Below are 18410 nucleotides of genomic sequence, written 5' to 3'. Positions count from 1 at the left end.
GTTATTTGGCCCACCTTGTATATATGTATTTAATTTTCTAAAATCTAATTAACTGTATTTAATTCAACGAAAAACAATTCTTTGAAACTTTTCTTTAAATTATTGTAACATAATTTTCATCAATAAAAATATAATTAATATAATAATAATGTTTTGTAATCAAATTATATGTATATTATATACAGAAAAAATTATATAACATTCAGATAACAATGTTACATTGCAGTAATATTTAATACATGTAATAACCACTATAACATTACATAATAGTACATATGATATATAAGTTATATATGATATAAGTTGCATTATATTTATTGTTACTTCTACGTTATATTGCTGCAATAAACAGTGTTTACTGGGTTATATTAATAGAGCAGTCCTAGCGTACTGAAATAAGACAGAGAAAGCAGGAAATATTGGATGATAAACAATGACAGATCTATACTGTGGTCGTCCTCCTAAATAGGCTATCCTTTTTTTTCTTATGAAAACAATCCGAAATTGGAGATTACAGAAAGAAAGATAAAATACTCTTTTTGTCGATCTTTCTTCAGTAGATTCTCCTATGTTCGACAGTAGGCAAGGCCCCTCCATTAGCATAAGCTCTGTGGTTGTGATTATCTTAAATATATATGCGCAAGCGCGCATTTATCGTTAGAACAATATCTTGATGCGCATCTGTTCGTTAAGTTTCATCTTTCAATACGCCAGAATCTACGAAACATAAATTGTACGTGCGTTATTTTTCATCTTAAAAGTGTAAATAGTGTCAAGATTTAGATAACTATAAGATTAAAGCTATTAAAGCTGAGTGATGATTGATGATAAGTGAAAATTGTTGTTTTGCGAAAAATCTAAAGATTGACTTTCTCTTGTTTTCCTGCAGCGAATCCTTTATAAAAAAAGTCATTTGTAACCTAACTTGAAGTGCCTGTTATATCGCTTGTAATTGTTGCCGCTTTTCCGTGTACGTGATTGGCGGTCGATTCGATATAGGTACAAGGTGGACTTGATCGCGGTTATGATAAAGACGGTTCGTGTATCGTGTCGATTTATGACAGTGATAAAGGTTAAATGTTGTGATGATCGCGGTATTTATATTTCTTATAAGCTTATTATTATTGTGTCGTATCACAGAAGATTTAGTAGAAAATATTTATAAGAGAAGGCAAATTTATCAATAGGATGAAGCAGTGACGATGAATGAAAAGAAGTAAGTATATATATATACAATATATATTATATTATGTGTAAAAATAATTATAATAATTAATAGTTGTTGTATGTTTCGTGTGTTCAGTTATTGTTAAATAGTGTAAAAGAAAAATATTAATTTTTTTAGGTGATGATATATAATAATATTTATTTTACACGAACCGTTAAAAGAAAAGATAAGAAAAGGAGAGAGAGAGAAAGAGAGAGAGAGAGAGAGAGAGAGAGAGAGAGAGGGGGAGGGGGAGGGAGGGGGAGGGAGGGGGAGAGGGATAGAGGGAGGGAGAGAGGGAAGGCAAGAGGGAGGGAGGGAGAGAGGGAGGGAGAGTATTAGATACAAATAATATAATATTAGATAATAATATTGATATATAAACAACGGGTTAATTAAAACGACCTGACTAGCCAAAATTATTCAATTTATTCACACTTTAATCTCTAATTTATAATATTGATATATATTTATATATATGTATATATATTAAATATTTAAATATTATTAAATTAACTTCTTTAAAGTTAAAGAAGAGAAGAAGAATAAACAATAGAAATAAATAAGAAGAAGAAGAGAGAATATATAGAAAGAAGAAAGTTTTAAAATTAGAAAATACGAAGAAGTTGGAACATAACCGGTTAGAGACTTATATAGGAAAAGAGTAGCAAACTCAATTATGTAATCCTTCATTTCTTCTGATTGGATAGAGGCGTTAAAGCTTTTACTGAGCATTTTATAATGTGCACGAAACACGAAAAACTGAAAATAATATTAATATTTGCAGCTTTGTATTTATTTTATATAAAAATCAAATAGAGAGGTTACGTTATTGCGTGAGTTTGCCACTCTCTTCCTAAGAGGCTCTATACGCCCGAAAGATTCGTGAGTTTCGTCGCACGGTTCGCTGGTGTGCGATTTGTCAGAAATGGATGAATGATGAATTTTCGTTCGTTTCCGTTTTCCGTCCTTGGACGAGTGCGGACGTGTTTCTTATGCGCTTTTACGCGTTATTTTTTTGGATTAATTGTAAGTAACTTTTATATTTTTTAAATTATTATAATTCTTCCATTACTATTTCACGTACTTATACATATATTTACTTTCATTATTTTAATTCTCTTATCATTTCAATCTAACCACAAAGTAGGTAGACCGGCTAAGAGCTATATGCTATAAATCAGTAGAAGAAGAAGAAAATGGCGTATATAGGCCTCGTCTGTGTTTGCCGCTGTCTTCTTCTATTGATTTTGGCCCTGACGAATATATGTACGTCTTATAGCTATTAACGGGTAAAAGAAAATTTATATTATATTCTAAATTTTTTTATTTTATATCATCTATATACTAAAAAATATAATGCGTAACAGCGCAAGAAGACACGTCTAAACTCGTCCAAGGACGGCAACGAACTTCGCCGCTGTCTCGTCTACTCGCGCATCGTGTCTCGTTCTTAGAGTTTCCACGAGGAGATCTCTGCGTGCGACACTTAAGCCAGGGCGGGCGAGTCTCGATGGAGCCGCGTTTCTCAGAAATTGCGTCGTCGCATGGTAGGTGTTACAATTTTTTACACTCTTCGAGTCCACCTAACCTCGACTCAGGAGAGGTATGTTATTGTTAATATACAGCAATAACTTAAAGTTTATTGTTGTAACAATATTATTAAATAAATTAAGTAGCTTCAAATTTTTGTTAAGGATAATCTTTTGATGTCTTGTATTATTTTTTATATGAAATTAAAGATTATAACATTATTATAGTCACGTCATACATTTGCAAGCATGCAAGTAATCCATCCGTCCTTGAAGGCCAGGAGATACCTTCAAATATTAATCAAAGTTTCATAAATTTTAATAAACCATGTAACTACAATGATAAGTTGAGACAGAATTCTGCGTGTGTTGGCAGTGGAGTAAGTTCCAGCATACAGAACATAATTCCAAACTTTTAAAATCATAATCCTAATATGCAATCATGGTCAAATTTAACTCATTCCGGATCAAATATACCAAATTTATCATTAAATTAAATTAATTTAGACAAAAAAAAATATACAACCTAAATGCATATTTTAAAACTTAAAATGTAAATTGTAACATTAGTTTTCTTCTCTTTAAAAAAAAGTAGGATATATGTTTAACAGATATATAATACATTTATTACATTACATAAATTATAATTAATCTAATGATAATATTTAATTTATAAGATTTAGTTGTGGAAGTATCGAGAAAACATCAAATAAACTAAAATGTGTTATTATACAAATTCATAGCTTTGCTAAGACCGTTGACCCAATTAAGTTGACATAACATTAATAAATATCCTTAGGCATATAATATGTCTGAAAATTCATCAATCTCCAGTCATATCTAAAAAAACAATGGAAACTTCTAAATCAATGCATATATAATTTATTTAATATTAATGTACTATTATTATTATAATATTTAATTTTAACGAATGTGTATAATTTAAAAAGCATTTATAATTTTTTTCCATAAATTAATTAAGACATACAATCTAAACAAATATTTTAAAAAATTTGATGGGAACTGTAACATTAGCTTTCTTCTATTTTAAGAATAGTAGGACATATGTTTAACAAATATATGACACATTTATTACATTATATACATTATAATTAATGTAATGACAATATTTAATTTATAGGTTCAGTTGTAGAGGCATCGAGAAAACATCAAGTAAACCAAAATATGTTATTACACAAGTTCAGTTTCACAAAGACATATGGCACATGGCAAGTAGAACTGTCAGATTTCGGTTTCTGTGCTAAAATCTCAAGAATTATCAAAGCGAAAATTTCTTATAGGAACCTTATATTGGATGAGTCTTGAAGTAATTTCAAGGTAATTTATACATTTATATTACTTTTAAGATTGAATGATATAAATTTTATTTTTTTACTCTTTCATTTTTAAATCATTATTAATTAGTAATATATTAGAATTAGTATAAAAAGATTAAATTTTAATGGAATACAGATTATAAAATATAAAAGAATAATTTTATCATGTTCTATAAAAGTTGAAATAAATGTAAAATAAATAAATAATAAACGTAAAATTGAAATTTATTGAAGCTCGATATGTCGGGCCTGTAGAAGCATGTTGGTGTATTTTGAGCAAACCTTTACAAGAAAAAAGTCACGCTATATTTCGTTTACCGGTTCATTTACCAAACGAACATAATGTAATAATCGATGATAGTATTAATAATGATACATTAAGATCTGCTGTAGAACAAGTAACAATGTTGTTAGATTATTTTGAGTTAAATGCTCGAGATAAAGAAGCGAAACAATATTTATATAGTGATATTCCATCTCATTATGTATTTAAAAAAGTTACAATTAATGGTAGAACTATTAATCACTGGGAAAAACGTCAAAGATATTTTAATTGTATCGGTCGTATGTATTCCATCAGTCCGTCTCAGCTAGAGTTGTTTCATTTACGTATACTTTTACTACATGTTAAAGGGGCTACAAATTTTTAAGAATTAAGAACAGTTAATAATAAGATACATCAAACTTTTACCGACGCATGTTTAGCATTAGGACTCATAGAAGATGATGAAGAATGGTATCGTGCAATGAATGAAGCAAAAGTTTGGATGATGCCAAAACGACTTCGTAATTTGTTTGTACGAATTTTGATTCATTGCCAACCAGTTCATCCGAAAAAATTATGGGAGTTTAAAAAAGATATGTCGGAAGATTATACAAGACGATTTGGACCTATAACAGGAATAAAGAAAGCTTATACTTATATTATTAATTTGCTTCAAATGGAAGGATCAAATGTTGCTAATTTTCCTGAAATGGAACAAGAAATGGAGTAACAAGAAACAAACGACGAAGAAATGATTGAAAAAGATACATCGATAGGTATGCGACAATATGAACAATTAAATAAAGAACAAAAAGAAATTGTTGATACTATTTTAATAGCAACAACAAGTAATAATAGTGATAACTGTTTTTACATTGATGGTCCTGGTGGATCTGGTAAAACTTTCATTTATACAACCTTGTATTATCTACTTAAAAGTAGAGGAAAAATAATTAATACAATGGCATTTACCGGTATTGCTGCAACATTACTTCCAAATGGGAAAACAATACATAAAGTTTTTGGATTACCTGTACCTCTTTTCACCGATTCTACATCAAACATTAAAGTACAATCTAAAGAAGCTGAAAATTTAAAACTTGTAAATGTTTTTATTATAGATGAAGCTTCTATGGCACTACGCTATATATTAGAAATAATGGATCGAACGTTACGCGATATAATGCAAAATAATTTATATTTTGGTGGTAAAATTGTTCTTCTTGGTGGAGATTTTAGACAATTATTACCTATAAAAGAAAGAGCTACGCGTTGTGAAATTATAAATTTATTGATAAAATTTAGTACTCTATGGAAACAATTTAAAATATTTTCATTGACACAAAATATGAGAACTTTACTATAAAAAAAAGAATTTGTACAGTTTTTAATAAACTTAGGTAATGGTTCTTTAAATGATTACTCAGATAATGTTCATATTCCAGAAAAATGTATAGCAAACGCAGATTTGGATATAGTTAAAGACATGTACGGAGACATTATAAAACGTAAACAATATAAAAGTATGACTAATTACGTTATATTATCTGCAAGAAATGTCGATGTTGATGAAATAAATGAAAAAGTAGTAAGTTTATTAGATAAAACGATGGAAAGAGTTTATACAAGTATAGATACTCCTGAAACGACTGGAGATAATAAAGATATTTATGAAATAATTCCGATAGAATATCTTAACTCTTTAAATCCAACGTGTCTTCCACCTCATGAATTACGCTTAAGAAAATACATTATTGTTATGCTTATTAGAAATCTTAGCATCAATGAAGGTTTATGCAATGGTACTAGATTATTAGTTTTAGATTTAGATAATAATTTATTGCGTTGTGACATTTTAACAGGTAATAAGACTGGGGAAATTGTCTTCATTAATCGTATTACTTTGTATTGCGAAAATGTGTACCCATTTACTTTTAAAAGAAAACAATTTCCAGTGAAATTGGCATTTGCTATGACTATAAATAAATCACAAGGACAAACTTTTAATAAAATTGTAATAGATCTTCGAAAAGATGTTTTTTAGTCATGGTCACCTTATGTTGCATTTTCACGAGTTCACTCTTGGGAATCATTGAAAGTTTATTTAAAGGATGATAATCTGTCTAAAAAAATAAAAAATTATGTTTATAAGGAAATATTTGATTAATAATAAAATGTTATAAACAAATGATTGATGTATAATTATGTTATAATAATGTAAAAAATGACAAGGTAGAAGCAAATTGACAGAATTTTTGTCTCAAATGCTTGATTTAATTAAAGATTAAAGATTATCAATGGTTATTATTGTTTGTTTATATTATTTTAATTATTTAAAATTATTAATATTTACTTATACTTTTAAAATTAAAAGAAAATATCTTATAACATAAATTATAATTTTCATTTTAATACACATAATTTGCTGCCAAAGTTAATTTTTATAAATATTTTAAATTTTTTAAATATGTTAATTTTTATAAATATTAGTATTTTAAAATTAAATTAGACAATTAATAATTTAAACAATGAATTTTTGTCAAAAAGTATTAATCAAAGTTAGAATATTATTAATTAAAACATTATTTTAATTTTATAACATGTTAATATTTTAAAACTTAATTTAATAAATTAACGTTTTAATCAGTTAATAAGTGTCAAAATTGAAATAAATATTAATTTGTTAATTGAATTTTAAAATAATAATATGTTGTAAATAATATATTATAATACTTTAAAATTAATTGAAATTTATTAATATTTTTTGACAGAGTAAATCAGTTAAATTCTTAAGAATGTCCATGAAATGCGCGCGCGTTAGCGCGCGCTGCGAGCTTGTCCCTTTAGTAAAAAAGGCATGTTACGGTATTTTCTCAATTCTCGAAGTCTTCTCGAATATCTCGAAGTGTATTGTTGCCTCTTTTCCGCGATGCCGATTGGTTCTTGGTTGTCAAACATTTCGTCTGCTGTGACATGCTTCATTCGCTTTTGCAGCTGTCAAAACTGCAAATTTTGACAATTGCTTTGTGTATTTTAATAGAGAAAGAGAAATTAAGAAATTAAGACGAGAAATAAGAGAAAAGGAAAAGACAAGAAGACAGAGAGAAAGAAAGAGAAAGAGAGAGAGAGAGAGAGAGAGAGAGAGAGAGAGGGAGAGAGAGCATGAAAAAAGGAAGATATTATTAGGTAATAACATTACTATTAATAATATATAAAAAATGTTGTATTTACAGTACAAAAAAGAAGAAAAATAATAGACAAAGGTAAGAGAGAAAAGAAAAAAAAAGAATATTTTATTTAAAATTAAAGAAGGCGAAAATTGCAATAAGAAAAAAAGGAATAAAAGAAAATAAGGAATAAATAGAAAAGAAGCCAGAGAAGATAAAAAATAAGATACAATATTAATTAAATAATTAGTTAATAAAGTAATAATTTAAATATTATTTAAAATAAAATTAATGAAATTTAATCTTATTAATAATATTTAATCTTATTCTTTTTAATATTACATACAATCATATTGTTAAATTTATACATATAAATTTCGATAATCTTACGTTAATACTTTTATGCATAGAATAATGAGACAAATCAATTTGTTTTATAAAAACTCTTTTTCTTTAAAATGCTTTGTTTCTGAGATAAAAGAGGTGTCTCAGACACTCATATATTATTATATACATTTTAAATAATATATAATATTATATATACATATAATAAATATGCATAAACTAATTCATATAAATAATATATATAATAATATATATAATAATATATAAAACAATTTATCTTTGGATAAAAGATACTTTTTTACAAAGATTCTTACACAGATCAAGGAGTTACTTAGTTTTTCTTAGGAATTTTATAAAAACGTTAAATAAATACTAATATTTAATAATAAAATAATTATATAATAATTACACACACGCACACTCTCTCTCTCTCTCTCCCCCCTCCCTCTCACACACACGCACGCACGCACGCACACACGCACACACTCTCTTTTTCAAAAATATTCAAATTTATAGCGTAAATGCACAATGAATAGCGCGCGCGTAGCGCGCGCTTGTGGTGTCTAGTGTGAATAAAAGATGCACTACGTGACGACATATAACGAAGGATACACCACGGCGACATACATCTCGTTTTGCACCACATTATTCTTATATTGGTGAGTGCAATTTGTTTGATATATTATCATATTTCTCATATCCTTTTAAAGCAATTGTATTTAACACGATCATGATAATGAGAAAAACAAGAAGCACATGCTATTATTCATATTTTTCTAAATCAACAAAAGCTTAAATATTTCGAGTTACATTGCATTTTATTATTTTTTAATTACAGATTTTTAATTAAATTTTACATCGCATTAAACTTATTGAATACTGATTTAAATTTTTCTGACAATGATTGTAATGGAAAATCTCAATGATAAATTAAATTTAATAGTTAATTGAGTAGAAAATCACTACATTTGGAAAAAATGTAAATAATTTTTTTTTTGTTTATTTTATTTATTTTGAAATTTTATTATTGAATTTTCTTATATAGTTAACGAAGCTCAATTGCAAATAAAATATAATTTTATAATATTTTTATAATATTTTTCAATTTAGTGTGATTTAATTGTGAAATGATTTAATGTAAACTGGTTTTTATTCAAGTAAAATATTTATTTAAATATAATAGCATTAGTTATTGTAATTTATTGCATCATGAAGTTATAGGCGAAAAATTGTTAATAATATGTGCAACATGCTTATATTACTTCAATTTATAATTTTACTATTTACAATAACAATGTAATAAAAAACATTTATGTTTAATTAGTTACAATACTAAGACATTACAAAAATATTAAAAATATTATCTACTTAGGTTATTTTCTTATAATTGTTAAAAATCAAATTTTCCACATAAATAAAATACCATTTTAAAAAAAAGAATAAATACTATTAAAGAATATAAATAACATTAATTCCTGAAATTTTCTATTAAAGTTATATATATATATATATATATTATATAAATTATATTTTAATTATTGGATTAATTTGTATTAAAAAAACTACAAATCTCCTTCTTAAAAATTTCTTTGACTTCTTTTTATTTATCAAGTATCTTTTATTCTCCAGCTAATACGTTTTATTAAATACATAGCGAAATTTTCTTAAATATCAGCAAAAAAAGAGAATATAGTCATAACATAAGCTTATGATATAACGCAAATCAAAATCTTTGTACATATAATCAAAATCTAGCTATCTATTTTTTTATATTGCTTTATAAAATAACATTATTTCCAAATCAAAATTGAGTAGATATTATTTATTATTATTTGTTTAATCCCCAGGCAGCAGTAACATATTTTCTAAAAAGAATTTCATAATATTTGCTAAATGATTATTAACTCAAATGGTTCAGAAATTCAAAATGATATCGTAAGCGCATCAAACTGGCCAGGTAATATCAAACAATTACTTCAGCAAGCTGATTGAAATTTAGAATATTTTTAAAGAAATTTTTTAAAAGGATATAATTCACAAAATATTTTATATATAGAATATATATTTTATAAACAAAGAACATTTTTATAAACTTTAACATCGTTAATTAATGGACAAAGAAGTCTTTTTGTTCCTTTTGTCAATTTACTTACTGTGTTATATTTTTCATAAATTTATTATTATATTTGTTTATAAATTTATGTTTTATATATTTATTTATGTAGAATAGTAGAGTGTAGTAACATAGAATATATTTTGATTCACCCTGCGGAAGTACTTTTACACTTGCACAGCAATAATCGAAAGAAACGAAAAATAATCAAAAGGAACAAGCCAATTATATAATATATATAGTATATATTATAGTAACTCACATAGAATATACAAGTAACTAGTGAAGAATTGTGTGAAAATAAATCGTATGTTAACTCATCTCTTCATATCTTCCAAAGGCGCGGAAAATGATTGTACGAGCTTGAAACTTAAGAAGAAATAGTGAATAATAATGTCGCATTCTCGCAAATCTACACTTTTTATATTAATTCTTGAAGGCGTGTTAAGGTTTTCTTTGGGCAAAAGTATCCGAGACTTTAACAGTATTAAAATTGTCGTTCGGCAGTATCTTTTTTCAATCGGACGATTATTATTTATTCTTTGTGGAAGCAAGAAACGTGGACCCGGCAGGACGTAACACCCTCGACCTTACACAAATGTTGAGGAGAAACCCAACATTTACAAGAGAGAAGTAAGTTTCTTCTTTTCACAATTTTTATTAGCTATGAAGGTATTAAATTCGCTTCTTATACATATATATATATATATATATATATATATCCGATGCTGTTCGTTATTAAGAAGGAGGAAAGTAAAGACGATCTGCTCCTTTGGCAAAAACCCTTCCTTCTTTCTTTCGTCCTTCTTTTAGATTTCCTTTTGTTTTTTTATATTTTTTTATTATATATTTTTTATATTTTTTCTTATTTTAATAACTTTAATAGGATTGTAATGCAAAACTATCTCTTTTTTTCCGCCTTATTTTTGATTGCTGCCGATTAGTGAGTCCGATATAGGTTCATGGAAGATTAGGAAATTCTTTTTTCTCGCATTTGTTTGTCTCTTAAAATTATGCAGCTGTGTTTGTTATTCAGTTTCATTTACAGAGAAGATTGCTAATGTTTCGTTATCGACCTCTTTTTTGTATTTGTTTAGACATTGTGTTCAAAATGATTAGAAAATTATTTGACGAAAGCGGTTCCGTTTGTCGAACTGTTTTTCGGTGCTTCCGGTACATTTGGAAGTCATATGGAAACTTGTTATCATTTTTATTATTTATTAGGTGATTCATGGTTCTGTGGGAGGACTTGGTATTAAATACGTTATTTTTCCTGTTACGTCCAGGCCCAGGGAAGAATGGGTCAATAGGAAGGGCGTAACAATACTCAAGCCGTAGTCAAACGTCTTACGGACGAGTGACTCGGTCGAATGAACTTTAATGTTCGGGAAACAGGAAAAACGACGGAATGTCGCTATTACAGTATTTCGAACGTTCGTTCGTTGGTCCTTTTTTGGTAAAAGAATTAATTCTATTACCCGGGACGGGACCACGTGTGATCTTTTATTGTTATTGGTTATGAGAGAGAAGAAAGGGAGTTAAATAAACTTGTTAACATATATAGATATATAAATACATAAGTTTATTTTTAAGTTTAATACTAATTCGCTTTTTCAATTGACTAACGGCCTCAAATTAGTTAATGTTTTTATGTGTGTGTGTGTGTGTGTGTGTGTGTATTGCGGGTGTTACATAAATGCGGAGGACGTCAACCAGAAAAAAAGCAGGGACAAGTATGATTTTAAAGATTTTATTTTGGTTGGAAGTTTAGTACAATAATTTATAAAAAATAAATGAAAAGGGAAAAGTGACAACGACAAAAGAGAGGATTTTAGAAGAAAGTAGATTTACTACTTAGGCTGCGGGTTTAGTCGTGGTTCGGTTGTGGGTTTAGTCATGGTTCGGCTGCGGCTCCTGTACCTCGTTCGGCGGGTGGTCAGCCGACGTTTCGTACTGACTCTAATTATTTAGTTTTTATTCTGAGTACATGGAATGCGAAGTAAATTGCTTGAATCAGCGAATGACCGAAATAAGTCAAAGTACAAATAAATGCTGAATAAAAACACTAATGGATACTTGAGGAACGAAGGTGGATGCCGAATTACTGAATGAAAGAATGAGTGTATGAATCCGCGAGTACTCCCTTTTTATATTGAATCTTGAGGGCGTGTTAAAATTTTTTTGGGTGGGAGTATTCTTGAGATTTCGACGTGTATATAAAAACTGTCGTTCGGCGAGATCTTTCTCCACTTTTTTTTTATTATTGCTGATTGGTGAGCCCGGTACGGCCTCTTAGAAAATTTGAAGATTCCTATTTTGCATCGTTTGTTTGTCTTTTAAGATTATGCAGCTGTGTTATTCAGTTTCATTTATTTAGAGGATGTCGCTATCAATCCTTTCCGGGCATTTCTTTGGACATCGTGTTCAATGTTTAAAATATTAATTGGTGAGAACAGTTCTATTTATCGTGCGACCTTTTTATGACTGATCGGACGATTATTGTTTTATTTTCGTGGGAGGAAAAAAGTGGAACCGACAGGATGTAACATTCCAATAGATTAGAGTTATACTATCCTTTTCCTGTTTTTTTTTCTGTGATAATAAGTTGTTATCGCGCGCTCGGTTATTATCGTGGTTCCACAAAAGTTGAGTCAGGATGCCCTGATGATTGTTGTGGAGGCGGTTAATCTTAAAACTTCGGGGAAAGAAGGAATCGTGCAATCGGGACGACGTAACAGACCTATGTATCGGTATTTGGTGGAAAACGGACGCGAGGTCGAAAACGCTAAAATATTTTGCACTTCCCACTGGTCCAATATTTCAGTTATTTTGGGCAGAGAGTACGCGTTGCTTATTGCTTTTTCATTTAGCGCGCAATAGTCTATCACCATCCTCCAACGTTTATTTCCTTTGAAATCGGCATTATTCAAAAGGGAGAATTATAAAGAGATGGCCATATTACGTTGTTATTTAAAAATTCTTGACTTGTCTGTTTATTTCTTCTTTATGAACCGGCGGAAGTTGTTTCGTATGTATAAGTCAGTCGTCGACGGTGGTTATTCTGTGTGCAATCGCGTCCCTGTCTCTTAATTTATCCCCAGATAAATGGAATAGGTCGTTATGAGGGTCGACCAGTGATATGACGTGTTTTCTCTCTTCCGCGTTTAAATGATCGAGACGAAGTAGGTTCTGTATTACCTCGATTTCTTTCAATTCGACGGTTGGAAATATTAACTCGCGATCGGTATCACCCGTGTTTATGACTTGATGATAAGCTCTTCCTCCGCGGTTGATTACCACCGTGTCGCCGAGATATACGTTCCTACAGATGTTCAATTTAGGGATATATCTGATAGAGATCTACGAGTTGCTAACCTTGATGTAAAAGGTAGCACGCAATCCAGCGGGGATAATTACTGTTACGTTGCGCGAAAGGTACGCGGATGTCCTGCCAAAGAATACATTGGTCCTTGAAGTCGATCTTAGAGACGTCCCGCAAAAAGTCAGATCCTAGAAGTCCCTCTTGCGGAATCGGGAAATTATGTTGCACGACGTGCATTTCTACGGGGTATCTCATGTAGAAGACCTGCACTGACTCAAAAGTTTCGATCCTGCCGTTCGTAATATCGCTCAGATACAATTTGTAGTATTGTGGATATGCGTTTTAGGATGTAAACTGCGTAATTTTACGAGATTTGGCGTAGCGTCTGTATCGATCATAAAGTTGGTTTCTTGTAGAACTCCATCTGTAACAAGGGCGACGGTAGGCGTGTGTATGTATTTTTAAGATTTCAAGATAGCGATTCGGGAATATTTTGGCGGAATTTCGCGGGTGTGCCGGCTGAGGAGCGGTCGCAGGAGATCTCCTCGCGTTGTGGTCGTGGTAATATGGCATAGGTTGGCGTTTTGCGTAGTCGTTTTGTTTTTCTTTATAGAGGTCTGTTGGCTCTAGGCAGTCTTGAATTCCGTTGTCAATCTAATTTTTGCCGCTTCGCTAAAGTTTTAGCTAACGCATCAAAAGGGGAATTGCGGGGCAAGTGTGCCATTTGCAGCTGATATTTAAGGGGGAGTCCATCACAAAATGACTTTGCAGTCAAATTGTTTACGTCATCCAAGACTGAGATACCCAGTTACTCGTCGTTCGCATAGAAGATGGCAAAAGGTCCTTAACACGACTTATGTAAAGCATATGCTTATGGGGTTCAAGGTAAATAGTGCCTAGTACACGTTTAAAGTCGTAGCGCAATGATTAAAAACGCATTTTAAAGAGAAAATGTTAAATTTTAAGATACAATTAATAAAATTGATAGAAAAAATTTAGTTCTGCCCGTAGATGCCGTCTAAGTTGAAGTTTATTTTGCAATTTTGCAAGGTTTGCTTTAAAATAACGCCATTTGTAGAAAATTTTTATAGGAAAATCTTTGTTGAAGATTTTGTTTAAGAATTGATGAAAGATTAAGTGATTAATTTTTGTATATTGAAGTGATTAAAGTGGTAAAAAATAAGTGTGAGGAAAACAAGTAACAAGACATATAATAAATATACCTTTTTTAATGAAATATAAAATTACTATACATGTATGTATACGTTAAATATTTTTTAATACATATATATTTCTACTTGGATTCTTGAACAATGTAACTTGATTTTGATGTCTGTCAACTGGAGATAATAAGAATTTCAGTTAAATAACTGTTAAAACAACTGGTAAAACAATTCTATGAAATAAAGTCAGTTTTACATATAATTATAGGCTTGAAATATATTTTGTATCAAAAGTTTGATACGTAACAGTGCAACATCCTCTGTCTTTTGATACGCAAAATATTTCCTTATTTAATTCACGTAAAATTCTTAAATATATTATATAATTTATCATTATTCTATCTACAAATTCTAGATTATTTAGTTACAAAAGCCGCATAGCAAATGTATCGACGGCACAAGTATATTAAAACGATTATAAACTTCTTGCAACTCTGCATATTATATATAAAGCATTTAGAATTATATATAAACGGATTTGTAACAAATATTACATATATTGCGGTGTTTTCACAATCAAGAACCTAGAACTTATCAAGGCAGATTAATGAATTATCTAATATATACTTAATAAATATTATGTTAATTAAATATAATATGGAAAGAAAGATCTCTCTCTTTTTTCCATGTGTTATTGCTTGTTCCTATTGGCCATTGCCTGCATTCTATTGGCATAGTACAATAGGCCTAACTTACATTTTACGCGTATGTTTGTATACATATGCATACATTGGACGCATTCAGAAGCACAATCACAACAATTATTGAACGTGATTGTATATGCTCCTATATTTATCAAAATTTTAAAAGTTACGTCAATTATGAATAACCGTTCACTGAACGGGATTGTCATTTTGAATAGCAGAATCCACACCGGCGAAGTTTTTATGAAACAAGCCGGTGGGTGCTGGGACTGTCACCTTTGAGTGACAGAGTCCGCATCGGCGCCGTTTTTATAAAACAAGCAGATGGATGCTGCGATTGTCACCCTTGAGTGGCAGAGTTCGCATGTTTTTATGATATAAGCCGGTGGGTGCTGGGACTGTCATTTTTAAGTGATAAAGTCCGCACCGACGACGTTTTTATAAAACAAGCAGATGGGTGTTGGAATTATCACTCTTGAGCGGCAAAGTCCGCACCGGCGATGTTTTTATAGAACAAGTACATGAATGCTGAGGTTGTCACCTTTAAGTGGCAGAGTCCGCATGTTTTTATAAAACAGGCCGGTGGGTGCTGGGACTGTCACCTTTGAGTGACAGAGTCCGCACCGGCGACGTTTTTATAAAACAAGCAGATGGATGCTGCGATTGTTACCCTTGAATGGCAGAGTTCGCATGTTTTTATGATATAAGCCGGTGGGTGCTGGGACTGTTATCTTTAAGTGACAGAGTCCACACTGACGACGTTTTTATAAAACAAGCAGAGAGATGTTGGGATTATCATCGGCGATGTTTTTATAAAACACGCAGGTGGATGCTGGGACTGTCATCCTTAAGTGACAGAGTCCGTATCGATGTTTTTATAAAACATGATTTATATGTATGTATGTATAGAATATAAAAATAAATATAAAAACTGCATGATTTGCATCATTGTCTCTTCTGTACTTGTCAACATATTTTCTATATTTTGAGTATCTTATTTTTTTTAATTTTATAGTTTTATTAAAATATTTATTCTTTGATTGTAAGATTGCAAGAAGAATATATCATCAATTAGCATTTTATAAAAGATAAATATATTTCGATCTTTTATAATATTATTATATTTGAATTTACAAGATCTCTTGAAACATTGTATTTACAACTAACATTTTACAGAATGTTTCAAATGTTTTTTCTCTGCTTCTGTGTCTTTAAAAATGTGTTTTCGGTAACATTACCATCGACATTTTGCAAAATATTAGAAATATAGTCTTCTATAGTTTTCTTTCTTTGAGATATTTTCAGTTTATGAGATACATACTCAGTTTATTTTTAAAACGTTGGAATATTAGTTTATATAATTAATATTTAGTTTGCAATATTTAATTCATATAATACATTATTTATATATATTTAAATAAATAATTGATGCGTACATACGAATATGTGTAATAATTTTATATCATTAAGAGGTATATTTTATTGAATATTGTTATCTGCTTCTTTATTCACGTTTATTTTTTATTACTTCATCGCTTTAATACAATTTCCAGAAATATTAAGTCCTTGAATTAAGTTTAAATAATATTAAAATTGTGGAAAAGGATTTATCAATCTGTGTAACCAAAAAAATATTTATACACGCAAAATTTTCATTTGTTTCATCGACAAAAAAGATGGGTCAAGCATCCCCTTAATAGATAAATAAAATCCCGTTAAAACACAAGAACGTAAAAATGAATATAATAAGCTAATGAACTAATATTTAAATACCAAAGAGCTGGAAAATTATCTCGACTCGAACAGAGAGAAGTAAATATGTTAATCAATGGTTACGCGACAGAATTACTCAACTATCCTTGTCAGATTACACAAGCCCAGTAGTATTGATAAAAAAATAGTGACATTAAATTATGTGCAGTGTTACGTTCAGACTCGGGAAAGGATGCGTCAGAAGGAATTACGTAACAACCATCTCTCGAAACCGTACAGATCAAGTGTAGTGTCAAGTCCAACGAATTAGAAAGTTCAAAAACAGAAGAAAAACTTGGTATTAAATATGTTATTATAATTTTCCAATGGATTAGAGTCATACTGCCCTTTTCCTGTTTTTTCTTCTTTTTTTTTGTGATAATAAGTTGTTATCGCGCGCTTGGCTATTATCGCGACTCTGCGGGAGTAAGTCAGGATGATTGTCGTTGTGTAGGCGGTTAATCTTAAAACTACATGAAAAGAAGGAATCGTACAGTCGGGACTACGTAACATCTCCGCCTTTAGATAAATGTTGGGAAAAGACATAACATTTGCAACGGAAAATAGATTCCGTACGTCCGCGATGCGTTAATTTTATGTGTGTGTTTTAATTAAGAAAGAGGAAAGATAAAGCGACCACCAAAACCCTTCGTCTTTCTTTAACATTTTTTTTGTGTTTATTTGTGTATAAAAGGATACATATATATTTTCTTTTTAAATAAAATATTTCTTTCTTTTTTTTCTACGTATTTGTATTATAAATATTATTATAAAATATATATTATTATATATATTATAAATATATATTATTATTATAAGTTAGAGATTAAAGTCGCTAGTATTTAATTGTAAACAACGGGTTAATTAAAACGACCTGACTAGCCAAAATCATTCAATTTATTCACACGACGTTTCGACCATATGGTTGTGGTCCTTTTCAAGTGTAAACGTAAATTAAGAAAGAGAAGAAAGAATCCAATGGGACATGTTTAAAGGTAGAACTTAATTATGGAACAATTAAATATGTCACTTAGTTAAAATCAACGGTTATTAAATTTGAGATAAAACCAAACAACGAGACACGTCATGTCAACATGAGTTTTTAAACGAAACTGATAATATATATATATATATATATATATATATATATATATATATATATATTATTATAAAGAGCGCTATTTATAGGAGCACTTTTATCATTTGTTATTTTGCTTCACCTGAGAGCGCGAAATCTCAGCCCTATCATTCCTGAAATATAATTGCTTCTAGTTTGAAAACTATTGTAGCCTCGACATTTTTGTATTAAATTTTTCGCCTTAAAATGTTTTGAAGAACCTGCCATTAAAACATTTACCGGTCACTTTGGGACACCCTGTATATATATATATATATATATATATATATATGTATATATATGTATGTATATATATATATATATATATATATATATATATATATATATAATATAATATAAATATATTTGTTACAGTATAGTACGAC

At 29.5% G+C, this 18410-nt stretch overlaps 1 long non-coding RNA gene across 1 annotated transcript; it reads left to right on the top strand.

Annotated features, from left to right (window-relative positions):
• Nucleotides 1-569: 569 nt before the first annotated feature.
• LOC140675654 (uncharacterized) lies at nt 570-5678 on the top strand. Its single transcript, XR_012048423.1, has 3 exons — nt 570-1216; nt 3881-4077; nt 4782-5678. It is a non-coding gene; the product is annotated as an uncharacterized lncRNA (long non-coding RNA).
• The last annotated feature ends 12732 nt before the right edge of the window (nt 5679-18410 follow it).

This window comes from Anoplolepis gracilipes, unplaced genomic scaffold, assembly GCF_047496725.1.
Source record: "Anoplolepis gracilipes unplaced genomic scaffold, ASM4749672v1 Contig20, whole genome shotgun sequence".
Classification (NCBI taxonomy): domain Eukaryota; kingdom Metazoa; phylum Arthropoda; class Insecta; order Hymenoptera; family Formicidae; genus Anoplolepis; species Anoplolepis gracilipes.
The sequence above is the reverse complement of the archived record's forward strand: the minus strand, read 5'-3'. Positions and strand labels throughout refer to the sequence as shown.